This window comes from Ochotona princeps, chromosome 3, assembly GCF_030435755.1.
Source record: "Ochotona princeps isolate mOchPri1 chromosome 3, mOchPri1.hap1, whole genome shotgun sequence".
Classification (NCBI taxonomy): Eukaryota; Metazoa; Chordata; class Mammalia; order Lagomorpha; family Ochotonidae; genus Ochotona; species Ochotona princeps.
The window spans coordinates 74,765,303-74,780,516 of record NC_080834.1 but is presented as its reverse complement, the minus strand read 5'-3'; positions in this window follow the sequence as shown (position 1 = coordinate 74,780,516).

Genomic DNA, 15,214 nt, shown 5'->3' with positions numbered 1-15,214 from the left:
AAATACTATCCAGAGATATATATTGTCATTGTAGGGGAAGTTGATGAAGAATATTTTCATGCAGACTTTTGCTATGCTGTGGTGCCCATAAGGTGCAAACTTTGTTTCTCCCTGAGCATAGAGAAATGTCAGTGAGTAGGTCAGCAGAGAAATGCTAATTGTATTTCTTTGCATTGTGGCCTGGGTGTATGTGTAATTTAGTGATCCTTGGTGGTTTAACAGAATCTTCCCGACATGCTTGCTATTACAGGCAAGGCATCTTGTCTAGTACAGTAGGTCTCACAGTGAAACCCAGCAGTAAACAGCATCCATACGAATCAGAGCTTGTTAGAATGCAAGTCCTCGTCTACTAATTAGAAGCTACGGCGGTGACGCAGCAGCTTGCGTTTTCACAGATCCCCTGGATAATTCTAAAATACAGTTAATCTTCAGAGCCACTCCTAGCAGGACACTTTTTGAGCTACACAACTTGAAATGAAAGTATTAAAATGTCAGAACATGGTTTAAAGCTCTTCAAGGTGAATTATCCATAGGAAAATACAAATGATGTTTGACCTACTGTCTTTGATCTGCTTCTCTATTCTTTACTAATTTCACCAGAAAATCGATCCTCACCATTTCCTCATTATTCATGTCCATTACTTGTTCATTAAATCAAGGCTTAGGGCTTGGCTCATAAATCATAGGCACTGCAGTTTGTGGCCAATTTTTTGCCAGACTCTTTTAATGGGGAAAACGTATGTGAGTGAAAGGAAGCCATATGTGTGAATGTATAGATATTTAAATCTGTTATGGTTTATATCTTTTTTTTTTAATTATTTATTATTTAACTTCAGTAATTACATTGTATTATGTGACACAGTTACATAGATACTTGGGTTCTCCCCACCCCTCCCCAAACCCTCCCACCATGGTGGATTCCTCCACCTTGTTGCATAACCACAGCTCAAGTTCAGTTGAGATTTCCCCATTGCAAGCGTATACCAAACATAGAGTCCAGCATCTTATTGTCCCGTCAAGTTCAACGGCTTCTTAGGTTTATATCTTTAAAAATAAAAAAAATAGCTTAAAATGTCAGCATCACAGTTATTATTGGCCTGTATCGGGTCTTGTGTGATGGATTTCAATGTGGAACTCGGAAGCTCTGGTCCAGAGCACGAACTCCCTCAGGGCAGAGGCCATCATTATTCACCATTGTTCATTCCGTGAGTAACTCAGAACCAGATGCCCGACGAATAGAAGATGAGATGAAGATAACTGCAAGTACGTAAAAAGATCAGACCATGTTAACCTCAGGAGTGAGAGAACAGAGACAAGAAAAAGAACGGAGACACAGAGAACAAGCAGAGATTTTTTTTTTTCAGGCTTGACAATTTTTAAAAGATTTATTTATTTTTATTGGAAAGGCAGATATGCAGAGGGGGAGAGACAGAGAGGAAGATCTTCTGTCCGATGATTCACTCCCCAAGTGAGCGCAACGGCTGGAGCTGAGCCAATCCGAAGTCAGGAGCCAGGAGCTGTTCTGTCTCCCTTGTGGGTGCAAGATCCCAAGGCTTTGGGCCATCCTCGACTGCTTTCCCAGGCCACAAGCAGGGAGCTGGATGGGAAGCAGGGTCGCTGAGACTAGAACTGACGACCATATGAGATCCTGGCACGTGCAAGGTGAGAACCTTAACCACTATGCTCTCGCGCCAGGCCCAGGCTTGACAATTTTATCTTCCTCAGATAGTGAAGATGAATAAAAGCTGTCAGTAGAGTGTGTGTCACAGCTGCAAAATAAGATAGCTTGGATTTGAATGAGGTATAGTTTCCGTGTGCCTGTTGATGGCATGAACTGATTAATAAAATGCTACATGGAGAATCTGCTTATGAAAGCAGCACTGCATAAGAATCTATTTTTTTAATATGTATCATGTAGATGAGCTCAATTTCAATCACGACAAAATAAATTTTACTGCTGCATGACAGACCCAAGAAATACCGGAAATATTAAAACTGTAAATAAGCAGTTAAAACAGGCTCATTTTTCTCCTTTCCTTCTTTTTAAGTTACTACTTGATGTGTTCAAAATAAAGCAAGAGACTTGTTTTCCTACCATGCATATTTAATTTTAATTCCAGATCATTTCTTTAATGATAAAATATTTTATTTCAAAATTAGAGAACTGATGTGCTCAAAAAGTTTTTGTTTTCTCTAAAATCCAACAGGCATGGGTGAAACGCATTTTTACAGGTACAAAAGTCACATACGGAGTTACATTATAAGCCGTAGCACCTGCTTTGCCTCTATCTTTACTGGTAAAGATAGAATTTGTAACTTTTTCAATGTGAAACTCTATTAAAATATGTTAAATATAAAAACATCTAAACAGAATTAAATTAACTGCTCATTTTTAAAAACCATAGCAACATTAACTTTTCTAGTTTGAAAGCTTTTTAAAAAATATTTATTTATTTTTATTTGAAAGGTAGATTCATAGAGAGAACAGACTGAGAGATCTTCCATCTGCTGGTTTACTCCCCAAATGGACACCATTAATAACCTAGAACTGAGCTGATCTGAAGCCAAGAGACTTGAGTTTCTTTCAGATCTCCCATGTGTGTGCAGGGTCCCAAGGCTTTGAGCCATCCTCCTTTGCTTTCCCAGGCCACAAGCAGGAAACTGGATCAGAAATGGAGCAGTCAGAACATGAACCAGCACCCAAATCTATCAGCTGGTCATGCAGCTGCAGACTCTGATCATTCTGCCAAGTTCACAGAAAGTTTCCAGATTGTTAAGACCATCCAGTGAGTAGAAAAACCAAATGATGAATGTGAACAGTGGAGAGGAGTAAAGACATTTCATACAAAATGATTTTAGGTTACTTTGAGTTGATATCAGTTTTCCAAGTAAGTAGATATCATCAACTTGAATGTCTATACCGAACTACAGAAGAAAATGAAGACTGAGGGGGGTGGTTTTACTGGAAGAGAGAATTTAGAGGAAGCAAACAGCTCTGGGAAAATTTTAGATGTGAATTCATCCATCCATTTGTCAATTACTTATCCATTTATTTAGAGGAACATAGGATTACCATAAAAGTCTCAAAAGTTCTCAACTAATCATTGGGGTTTTTTTGTGTGTGGCAATCCAATATCTTTTTCCCCACTTTCAAATTATTAGGGTCCCAGGTTTTGCTGAGTATAAAGCCCCTTGAAATTAGCTTTGTTTCACAGGTCCTCCATTGTAGTGGCCAGGGAAATGTAAGTATCCTTTGACACCAGCTAGCCACATAATTAAGCTTTTATTAATGTGGTATAAATGGAAACAGTGGGTAATTTCTTGGGAAAAATTCTTAAAAGTGTGGCTCTTCTTTTTCCTTGTTGTATCTTCTTGACTAGAAATGGACAAAATGGCTGTGTCTCTAACGTAATTTTGAACCATGACTTGGCCTGGAGAGTTAAAACCATGAGCAGTAGATCATCTGAATAGAAGAAATTGGAGCCCTCACTCTGGGATATGAATAGCAGCCCGGATTAACTACTTCCAGACTTCATGAGTGAAATGAACTTTTATCTCAAGTAAGTCATCGTTATTTTGGGGTTTTCTGTTCCCAATTTATTCACTTGTAAAGAGCAGTTTTGTTATTGTTATTGCTACCCTTGGCAACCAATACTGGGACTATTTAGAAATACTCACTAAATATAACCATTTGTAATCCTTCAGAGCTAAGCTAAAAATTCTGTTAGCAAAGAAGGACTTATTAACACCAAATCAATGTCACCGTAAACAAATCCATAAGATAAATGAAAGATTTGGTAAGTTAAATTAAGAATGGTAACTCATGTAATTACCATATAACATATATGAAGAATTGAAAAGCAAATGCAAATGCCCCCACAGAAAACTTGGCAAAATAAACAGGTAGAATAAATAATTGAGATAAAAATCCAAATAATTATAAATATTTTTTAAAATGTTCAAATAGTTTGACAGAGAAATGAAATTCAAGTAGCAATGAGATACTTCAGTTGAAGTGTCAGAAGTTTGACGATGCATATTATTAGTAGTATTACAAGAAAAAGAATATTTTCATATACAACTGGTGAAATTGTTCATTGTCATTGCTAACATCCATTAAAATTTTAGTACATTTTTTTTTTTTCATTTAACTCTCAGTTACTCGCCTCGGAAACAAAAATAAAATCGTGAATAACACTGTACACATAAGGAAGCTGATAACATTTTTTTTCATAACGAAAAACAAATCCATCAAATCTTTGAAAAGGCAATTGCTGAATAAATCATGCTGTATATGATATGATTTATTTAATATTTTGCAGGCTTTAATAAATTAAAGTTGTAGTAGCTAATGTATCAGGTTTTTAGCAAGATATGGAGTGAGAAAAAACAGCACTTAGTGGCATACTTATAATTGTTCACATTTTTTAAATGCTCGATCAATGTGTTTATTTTAATATTTAAGCATATAGAAAGTGTTAAAAAATGTATTTCAAAATTATTAACCTGAAATGTGTACAGGATGGCTAAAGCAAAAGTAAGGAAGTGTAGAAGAATTCAAGACTTGATGTAGGTTGTGGCACGTGAACAAAGAAAAGTCAAAACAAGAAAATCCTAAGTTTTATAGTGTTTTTGATTTATTCATGTGTAAAAGTTGTTATAATCATGTATTTCATATGTATGAAGTATAGGGGAAATGAAACAAAAAGATAAATATATTTGGATGCAATAATCAAAATACATGCAGAGAAGAGGGTCTTTAAAATGCATATTATGAAAAACTTTTCATCGATTTCAAATATTTTACACCAGAACAAACTTATCTGCTGTTTCCACTTTTCTGAGAACATTTTGAAGTACTCTGTGTAATTGTGTGGGAGGTGTGTGTGTGTGTGTGTGTGTGTTTAAAAAAAAGAACTTACTATAGCTCTAGTTTACACCCAGAAATCCTGCCTAGCATCTATTTTATTTTAGCTATATTTTTAATACACAAGAATGCATGTTTGCAAAGAGTAGAAAATATAAAGGTACAAAATAATTTTTTAAGCAATCCAATAATCATTGTGCCAAGATACAGCCACACTGAAAATTTTATTGATGCATATAATTCTTATGCATACCCTAGATGCTGTTTTGCAATCCATTCTCATTTATGTGCTGAAGACATTGTTAATATTTAATTTCCCCCTTTGGAAGTATATGATACTAACGTTTATCACATTCACACATCAAGCTCTTTCACAGATGTTCTCATCTTTAAATCACACATCAAATTGGAAAGAGAAGAAAGGCACCCTGGAAACAAGAAAGTTTGAAAGCCTAGATTCTTCCTTTATTTTAAATCTGTACCAGATCAGAATGTAAGAAGCTCTGTTTCCCTTCCCCCAACCCCTAATGTATTCTAGTATTTTTTAAAATAATATTGACTCTTCTACCTAGGCTATAAACAGGAAAAAATAACTGTTGGTATAAATCCTATTTCAAAGAGACAGAAATGAATTGCGTTGCTCCCTAATAAAACATCCATGTATCCAATGTATCAAAGCATTGACTCTTAACCAATTATTGCAGTATGATTTTAGATTTGACTTTTCGTTCTCTGTATTAGATGACCTACATTTTAAGTAGAATTATATAAGGTAATGAATACACAGAACATCTTCTAGAATGCTTTTATATTTTTGTTTTGATGCTTATTTTCCATCAAAAAAATATCCCTGACCCAGACTCCTGCAATTGAAATACTATATGCAGTGTTGTCAGGTCTATTCCACCTTTATATTTCTCAACTGCCAAATAGCAACTAAGACAAATCAGTAGCTCCCTGATCCCATTCTTTCTTGGGACTTTCCCCCTCATTTTTGTTTTCAGACAGAAACCGAGCACACATTACCACATGTACTTTCCCTTGTCCCCTACCACCTGTCCTGAGAGTCTACTCATGCATGCCTCACCCTGATCAGTCAAAAATGGAAACAGGCTTATAACTTCAACAGCTGTCTCTCATTTATTTCAAATTAAACCTCTCTGATAACTTGTCTGGTTAATTTCCTCCCCCATTTGGATATTTTAAATCCAGAGAACACTTTGAAATGAATCTAGGTGATTTCATTTGCGTTCCCTGGATTGTCTCTTTTTGAGATGTCCAAACACACTGTTTTTTTTTCCCCTAAGGCATTAAGCACATGATATTTACTTGCAATGGATACATTTAACATCCTTTTTCTACCAACTGAAAACTAGATAGTGTGATGTTTCTCTTGCTTCATCTCATATATTGCCTAGGACTTTAGTGAGATTACAGTGGACAGTTTATCCATTCAAATTAGATTACATTTCTATAAGAAGTAACAAAGATCATTTTAATTAAACTGTCATATTGGCTTATTTTAGTATAAGCGATTAATTCTAATTATGCAGTACATGCGTAAGTGTTACTGTGAGTCTATTTCTGTTCTCCATGCCATTATAATATGCCTCTGAAGAGATGTCTTTCTATTAAGTCTTTTCCCATTAAGAAGTGATGAATTAACGGATTTTAATGAAGTTATACAGAATTGGTCCACCAGTATTAAGAATCGATTGTACAAGATGTTTTCTGTAATTCAACGATTTTTTTTTTTTTTGCATCACTTCCCAAAGTTGTTTTAAACATAGGTGATTAAGTTTTTTGTTCAACTGAGACTTGTTCATTTCTCACAAAGGACTTTAAAGTACTGGAAGAATAATTCCAGGTCAAGAATATTGACTGTGTTGTTTCCCTTTTTATAACAATCAATTCATTGTTTCCTTTGTTTAAAGATTTGGTGAAAGAAAATTTCTGTACGTTGGGAAAGGCAAATTATAGTGCCTTTCTTTTGATATCCAAGGTGATATTTTAAGTTAAACTTTTGTAGGAGAAAAATAATGTTATGAACATCATGAAAATGATTGATAACAGATTTTGAAGGCCATGATTCTGACCTCAAATTTGGTGTCCGAAAATTATTGGCTTATCAGTTCTGCCTCTATTTCCTTATTTGTAAAATGATAACAATAAAACTTACCTCACAACATTGTTAGGAGGCTTAAATGGAATAACCTATGCAAAGTGATTAGAGTAGCACTTGGAGCATATTGTGCTATCTTTAAAATTTTTACATTTTAAATTTAAAATTTTGTTTTTAGTATTGTTTACATAATGGACAGGGACGCATGCCTGTGTAGGCCTTTGATTAGGATGGGGAGGGTTGAGTTAAGGAGGAAGGTGGGTGGAACAAATATTTCAGTTCTTTTATTTTTTTTTTTCCCCTCTGTGCTTTTGTGAGGGGTTGTGGGGAGAAGGGCACTATTCCTTACTGTCAAATTACATCCACACCCAGGATGAGGGATTTGATAACGTCTTAGAAACCCCAATGTGAGAAAGTTTCTGAGAGTTACCAGAATGGTTTTGACAGTTCTAAGATAGTGTTAGCTTCATTGTACCAGGGTTGAGAAAAATCCCTCTGAGGTCTCTTGGCTGATTAAGTTTACCTTGGTGCATCCACAGATCCAGACACTGGGAGAGTTTCAAGGAGTGTTGTCTAACCTGTTCTTCTTTCCATGATCTGACAAGGCACTTGATGCCCTCTGTTGGCTTAGATGAGCTAGTTGTCATGTCTCCTGTGGTGTGCATCTGGACATGCTGTCTTCTGCACAGTCATCAGCATGTATCCAGTCTAGATACATGCACTCCAAGATCAGACCACATATCTTGTGGTTGGGGTTTGAATTCAGTTAAGCTAGCTGGGGAGTCCCCTAAGAAATCTTGCCTGGTGTGATCTCAGACTTGACTCCTATGTGTGCCAGCTGGTTCAGGATCAGGTTTGATCTATCATCTGCACTAGCCAATGTACATACTTGTAAATGCAACTACCTGGACAGTTCTGCCACTAGCCCCATCTTTCACACAAACTGTCATGTGCTGTGGCCTAATATAGGCCCCCTTGCCACAGACCCGGCCCTTATATACACCAACAGGTGTTGTAAACTAGTTGGGGTCACCTGCAGTAAACCGTAAGAGACCCGTCCCAAGCTCCAATTTTTGCACATACCAGCATGTGCTGTAACCTAACCTGACCAATCCCTCATCCCATCTGGCTCTTATGTACAACCATGGGTGTTGTGGCTTAGCTTAGCCCAACCTGCCCATAGACCTGGCCCATACTCATGTTGACAGGTTGCTGCTGCCTTATCCATCCTGGCCCACTCTCAGCCCTGGCTCTTGTGTTCAATAGTAGGGACTGCACTATAGTAGGGGAGTGCCCATAGTTCCTCTACCAGACCCTCTCCCAGCCTTGGATCTTGTACTTTCCAAGAGATAATACAGTCTAGCCTGTCATTACTTGCACCCAGTTCCAGCACTTGGCCAGTGGATATTGTGGCCTGGTCTAGTCAACCAGCACCCATTCAGGCTCTTGTGTATGCCAGTGTGTACTAGGAATTGACTCAGTCAACTGCCTCCAGCCCTAGCTCACAAGTATGCCAACAGGTGCTGCATGGCCTGCATTCACCAGTGAGTACTGTGGCCTAGTCTAACTGGTACATACCCAGTCTCAGCTCTTTCTGGGAACACTACAACCTAGTTCACTTCCAGACTTGGCTTTCACATAAACTGGGAGGTGCCATGGCCTAGCCCATCCCATTCTTGCACCCATTCTGGCTCTTGTAAGTGCCAACAGATGCTGAGGCCTACCCCAGTCTGGCCTGCCCCCTAGACCCAACCCAGATGCATGCCAATGGGTGTTGCAGCTTTCCCCAGCTCAGTCGACCTCTAGTCCTGGCTCTCACACTCACCAGTGAGAACTGCAGCCTAGCAGGGGAGTCCCCAAAGTTCCCCCACCAGACTCATTCTCAGTTCTGGCTCTTACGCATGCCAGTGAGTTTTTGTTTTGACACAGCCTGGGATGGCCTACTCCCAGTCCCAGCTCCTGCTAAAAGGTATTGAAACCTAACCCAGCCAGTGTGAACCACGTCCCTTCCTGGCTCTCATGCATACCAGCCAGTCCTGTGGCCTGGCCCAGACCAGCCTGTCCCCAGACCCAACCACACACATGCCAATGAATATTTCAGTCTTGCTTGGCCTGGCCCATACCCAGCCCTGGCCAGGTTGCCTAATTGGAGCTACAGCCTAACAGAGAAGTTCTCCAAGTTTCTCTACCAGGTCCATTCACAGCCCTGGATTTCACATACCCTGCTTGTTATGGTTTACCCTCAGTCCTGGTCTTTGTATATGCCAGCAGTGCTGCAGCCTAGTCAGGCCTGGCCTCCTGACAGCCCTAATTCTCACACAAACCAGTTACGGCTGTAGTCCTAAAGAAATAAGCCAACAGGTCTCCTGCAGAAGCTGCCCCCAAATCCAGTTCACTCATGTTCAACCTGCAGTCCAACCTGACATGGCCCACTCCCGGCACTTTTGGGTAAATATTAAGGCCAAGTACAACCAGGCATGCCACCCAGCCCCAGTTTCAGTGAGTGCTGGTGGGAAGTGGGAGATGCACTTAGTCCTGCTCCAGTCTCCCATGTGGGAAGATACCTTGGCCTGACGCAGACATGCCCTCTAGTTTTCCCCATGCCCTTCATTAAACCATCTGTTTCAGCTCCATCATCACCTACCTGACAATACAGTGGCATGGTCCATGGAAATCCCTAGAAATCATCCCTCCTCTGTCAAACATGTCATTGGTGGTCCTCACTCCAACATATCTCCAGATTCCCTTCTCAGGGTATTCTGTAGCCCCCTGCTTCGCCCTGCATGTGGGGGTGCGTCACATGCCTGGGCACCATGATGATGTGTCCTGTCTTGGTATCCCCTGCCTTCCACATACTGTGCCATGTGGGGGGCACACAGACTTCCCAGCATATCTTTAATGAGATATAAAAGCAATAGAATAAATCAGCACACTGGTATAGTTAACACAGACTTGTCATTAACCAGGCCCAGAATCCACATCTGCTACTGTTGATGTTCTCCATGCAGTGTAACACTTGCCTGTGTACACGGCAGCTTAGGTGGTAGCCCACAGCAGGTGAACATAGTGTACTGTTAAATACTTTTTATGTTTTTTTGATCTTTAAAAATTTATTTACACATGCATTGTAAACATATTTTCTGTATTTCATGGTGTAGATTTAGGCTAGTGCTCCTAGAATGCCCTGAATAAATAGCATATAGCAATTCTTGACTATTTTATTGGAAATATGGAAAACATTGAGACTCTTATTTATTCAAAATCACTGGGAGGGAGTAGTAGAACTCAAGACTCCAAATTTTATGCTACCAGGGAAGCTGTTGATACCTCTTATTAATATTATCTAATCCTATTTTGAGGCAAGCATTTAGAGAATGAGTTAAATTAGTCTGTGGATTTGGGTTGTAGAAATGGAATAGTTTTCTGGCATCTTCCAGCCTTGTCTATGAGACATTTTGGGAGCCAGATAGAGATCCATGGCTTCAACTTCTCAAAAATCAGCAGACAAATTTAGAAACAATGGCAAAATTGACTGAGGTCACCACTGTTGACCTTGATGAGAGTGTATAAAGTCTTGAATAAACACTGGTATGCTCGTTTCCTTTGCTCTTTCCAAGGTAGGTTCACATCTCTTTGTTCCACCAACAAACTGAATAATGGGTATGAATGACAATTTGATACTTTTACTTACATGCTTTACATGACATGTTTTAAGAAAAAAAACATATTGATGATGGGGGAAATTTTTTAACAATAAATTTGTAGTACTTCTAATATAATCTCATGGGGGAATAATAAAATATGTCTAATATTTCAATTATACTGAAATTTATTTATTGACAATATATGTTCTGTTCTAGTCTTGGATGCTTAACCCAGAGCCAGATCTTAACTCTTCTGGTATCCCATATGTTTTGTCCTTTCTTAATATTCACTGAGTGAAAAAAAGTCATGCTGGACTTAATGAAACTATGATACATAATACTCTGGTTTTATCAGAGATATGTATATCTAATTATCTATGTTTGGAAGGTATTGGTTTTAATCGTACCTAGCTAAAACTCATTTACATTGTGTAGGTTAATATATAGCCTTCAGAACATTCAAACTAATGAGAATAATACACATAGTACCTTAGATTTATATTTTATAGCACTTTTTAGAACCAATAAATATTTCAAAATATTTCAAAATGTTTATACAAATGTGGAATTGAAAGACATATTTGTTTTGGTGTCGAAATTTGAAATCCATGCATAGAATTTTCATAATGGAGATTTTCATGAACTAGTTGAAGATTACTAATATGAATAAATTTCAAAGTATTTTGCACCAAAGTAAACAACTTTTAATTGCATTTTCTATGAAATTTTGACATTATCTCATGTTTAATGCATATAATTTGTGTCGAGTTATAACATCAAGTATTATAAAACTGGAGTAGTATATATTGTAAAACTAGAATTACTATATTCTAGTAATTATTATACAAATTATGGGTCACTGCTTTAGGAAATATTATTAGGATAATATTTTATTCCAGCTAATACTATTCTACTGTGGTGCTAAATAGTATTTTGTGATAGTGGCATAGTTTCTTTCCATTCTGAAACACAGAGATAAAACTATCACTCTCAGTTTTCTTGGCATTAATCATAGTATATCTAGTGTGAGTATTATTTTTCCTAATTCTGCAAGTAATAATCCATGCTTTTCACCTGATTATTTTGCCATGGGTTGGTGAATTTGTTGTAACTGTATGTGTTTCAGATATCCATTATACTCATGTATAATTTATGGAATGCTGAGCTATCTGCTACTAAAACACTGTGCTGTCTAAAATTTCATGGACTCAAAAAATATCCTTACATAATGCAACTTCAACCCCATTTACATTTCTGGAGTCCAGTGCTTCCTAAAATATTCATTTTTTGATGTCTTATTCTTTTAATCCATTGATCTTAAGACAGTAGGAATTAAAATAAAGAGAATTTGGTCAGGAGTTGTCCGCTGGGTAACTAGCAAAATTGCTCAGTACAGATGCTCAGTCTTTTGGTCAGGGTTTGGAGGACAGGAAAGTGCAGAAAGAGAGTCCTAGAAAGGACAAAAGACCCAGCAGAAGCTGTAAAAGGAAATCCAATTGAAGAACAGAGCTGGAGGGAAATGTTAATAATGCAATTTTGATTGGAGACAGACCTAAATTAGTAAATGAACCAGAAAGGAATACAACAGAATGAATACAGAATCTTATGGCTTGCTAGAGAGTGTCACGTGCTATAGAGAAGGAAGACAATTTTAAAGACTGGAAAGTCTTCAAAATGTGTCTTTAGGACATTATCAGAAAGAACAGTTCCTGTGGATTGAGGGAATGCAGAGCCAGATCACAGAAGACTGGGGGACTGGAGGAGATGGGCAGAATCTATGGGTGTAAACTGTACTACCTGGAGACCCGTATTCAAAATGACAACCACTTTTTGAAAGAAAGCCTTACAATAATATATTGTTAATATTCTTGATTTAATTCATCATTTTAACTTTTCTAATGGAGATACAATTGCCTAAGGCTTCTGGTTTACAGAACTTAACAAATGCAACTAAATAAAATGCCAAAATAGTAGCTATAGTAGAGGGATGGTAAATTTGTGTATAAAGATTAAGAAATTAAGTTTTCTACTAAGTCTTGGCGAGAAAATACAGGTGACGTGATGATCTCAGTAGCAAGAATGACAGGGAGCATCTTGCTCATTTGTTGTCCCAGAAGTGTTCCTAATTAAGGGCTTCTGGTAGTATTTTGTCAGATTTCGTTCATTAACTGGGGCTTGTAACTCGAATGTGCTTCATTTGCTGCAGTGCAACGTATGTTTCATCTTGGTTGGAATATTTTAAGTAACTTCCAGTTCTCTTCTGTTGGCATCTATATAAATCCATTTTAATTTTAAGCAATTTCTGTCTCCAATTTAATAATGGAAGAGATTCTGTGAAGAGATACTTAGTGTTTGTTTACTCAGTGGAGTATTAATATTGTAATTTGTGTTACAGTTTCCCAGCAGTGGAAGTCTTTGAAAGTAAACATGCATAATGACCCGCCTTGATGAAGTCAAGTGCATCTAATCAATTATGGTGAAGCCAACTTGAACTATGCTGGCATTGCCAGCATGAAAATAACTTAACTCTTCTAACCATTTATTTAATAAGCACTGAATAAGTTTCTGCTTACAGTCAAGGCACTGAAATGCCAAGTTATTATGATTTCTGTACTTATAATAACCCCAGAAATTCATTGTCTGAAATTGAAAAGGATAAGATTGCTAAGTGATATATTTACTGTTACGAGCAGAGGGAGGAATAGAGTAACTGTGTTATCTCCCAGAAGAGATCGCAGCTCAAGTAGACAATTCCCTTGTCTCATTCTAATTACTCAGCTATGGCTTCCACTTTGTAATTTCTTCATTTATCTATGATTCTGTCCTCTATTATAGGTTGGATATCTCAGATTCACCCAGAAATTTGTAGAACAAATCTACCCTCCTATATATCTAGCACAGATTTCAAAGCCTGCATGGATGCTTGTTGAGGATAAACTGCAGTAGTTAACAGTGATTGAGATTTTACTAGGCACCAGACATCATTGATGACAAATAACAGAAATTCGCTCAAAATAATTTCAAGGTGGGGAAAAGAGATATTTTACTGAGTTGTCTTACAAAACTGAATACAGAAACTCAGTCTAGATCTTCAGAATAATTGGTACCAGGAAAAGTATTTGAGATGTAAGTGGCAAATTTCTTTCTTCTAACAACCCTTTGCTGCTTCTCCTCATTCTTGTGATTCCCACTTCTCTTTATACTTTCACTGTTTAGCATGCATGTGACATCATATAACCATATAATCATGCAAACCATACCATTCTAGTCTGAATCACTCTATTGAAGCAAACAGCCTAGGCTAAGTAAGTGGCATTTAAGTCCCAAATCCATATTCAGACAGGCACCCTGATTGCTCCTGATTTAATCAGGCATGTATTCTTGGTATAATCAGCTGGGCCAGAATACATAAGTCCTGGTGTAGACACAGCTGCTTGAGGCATATTCCTGTGGACGACACTAGACACTTCTCAGGGACGAATGTGTGCTGGTTAGTAGCATAAAATAATCTGATAATTATAGTATTGGTTGAATTTGATGATTACTGAAATGTTACCATAAAGGAAAATGAGAAATTGGATGACTCCAAGGATTCTTTACTGGGGGAAAATGGAAGTCAAAGAGGGCACCCTTTTATGTTAACAGCAATCAGGGAATAAAGAGGGAGTGATGTAGCCTATGGGAAAACAGTATGTACAGTTAAAGATATAACTATTTGAAGCTTCAACTCAGTTGAGGCTTGGAAGATGAGACTTCACAAGTTCACTTCTTCCTCATTTTTCCATGGTACAACTTGGGGTTTCCTCATTTTGACAGTTGCAGTGCAACCAGCACCACGCCTCACCAGAGAGGAGAGTTCCTTCTACAAATTGCCCTAAAGTGTAGCCAGAAGTGAACTCTCTCAACATGAATCCCTTATTTTAAGAAATAAACTAGTGTGCTTGTTCATTTCATTCTTGTACCACGTAGGCCTATCAGGGGCACATATAGATGGATAATAAACATATTCCAGACAACAGAATAAGTGCACAGTTTTCAAAAAAGATATTTACAAAATATCTGGGCAAGAAGAAGCGCAGAAGATATAGGCAACATAAAAAAAGTCGATTTCCAAAAGTTAGATTTCCTTCTTGTCCCTGCTTCACCAGGACTTTCTTAATTTTCTCACTGAAAGTCCCATGTCCTGGAACACACCTATGTTCTTGTACAAAAAGGAATGATTGATTATCAGGATGATGTCATGTTTTAACTGAAAAGCATTACCATTTTCTATGAAAGATAGTGAGGTTTTGACGAGCATGATTCTTTCAAGTGAAGAGTTTATAAATCATAAACCAATATGATGCTTGCAAAATGAAAAGTTTATAAATCAACTCTTCTTTCCATCTAAAGATTTCCCTGCTCCTTCCCTTTTCCTTGTTAGATGAATCCAAAATGCTTTTCTGGACATTGAATCACATAAATGCAAATTGAAGAGTTGTAAATTTGTTTTATCCAACACATTGTAGCTTTTGTTTTGAAAGATAAATTGTAAGCCAACAAGAATGAACTATTTGTCTGAACTACTATCAGAATTAATTA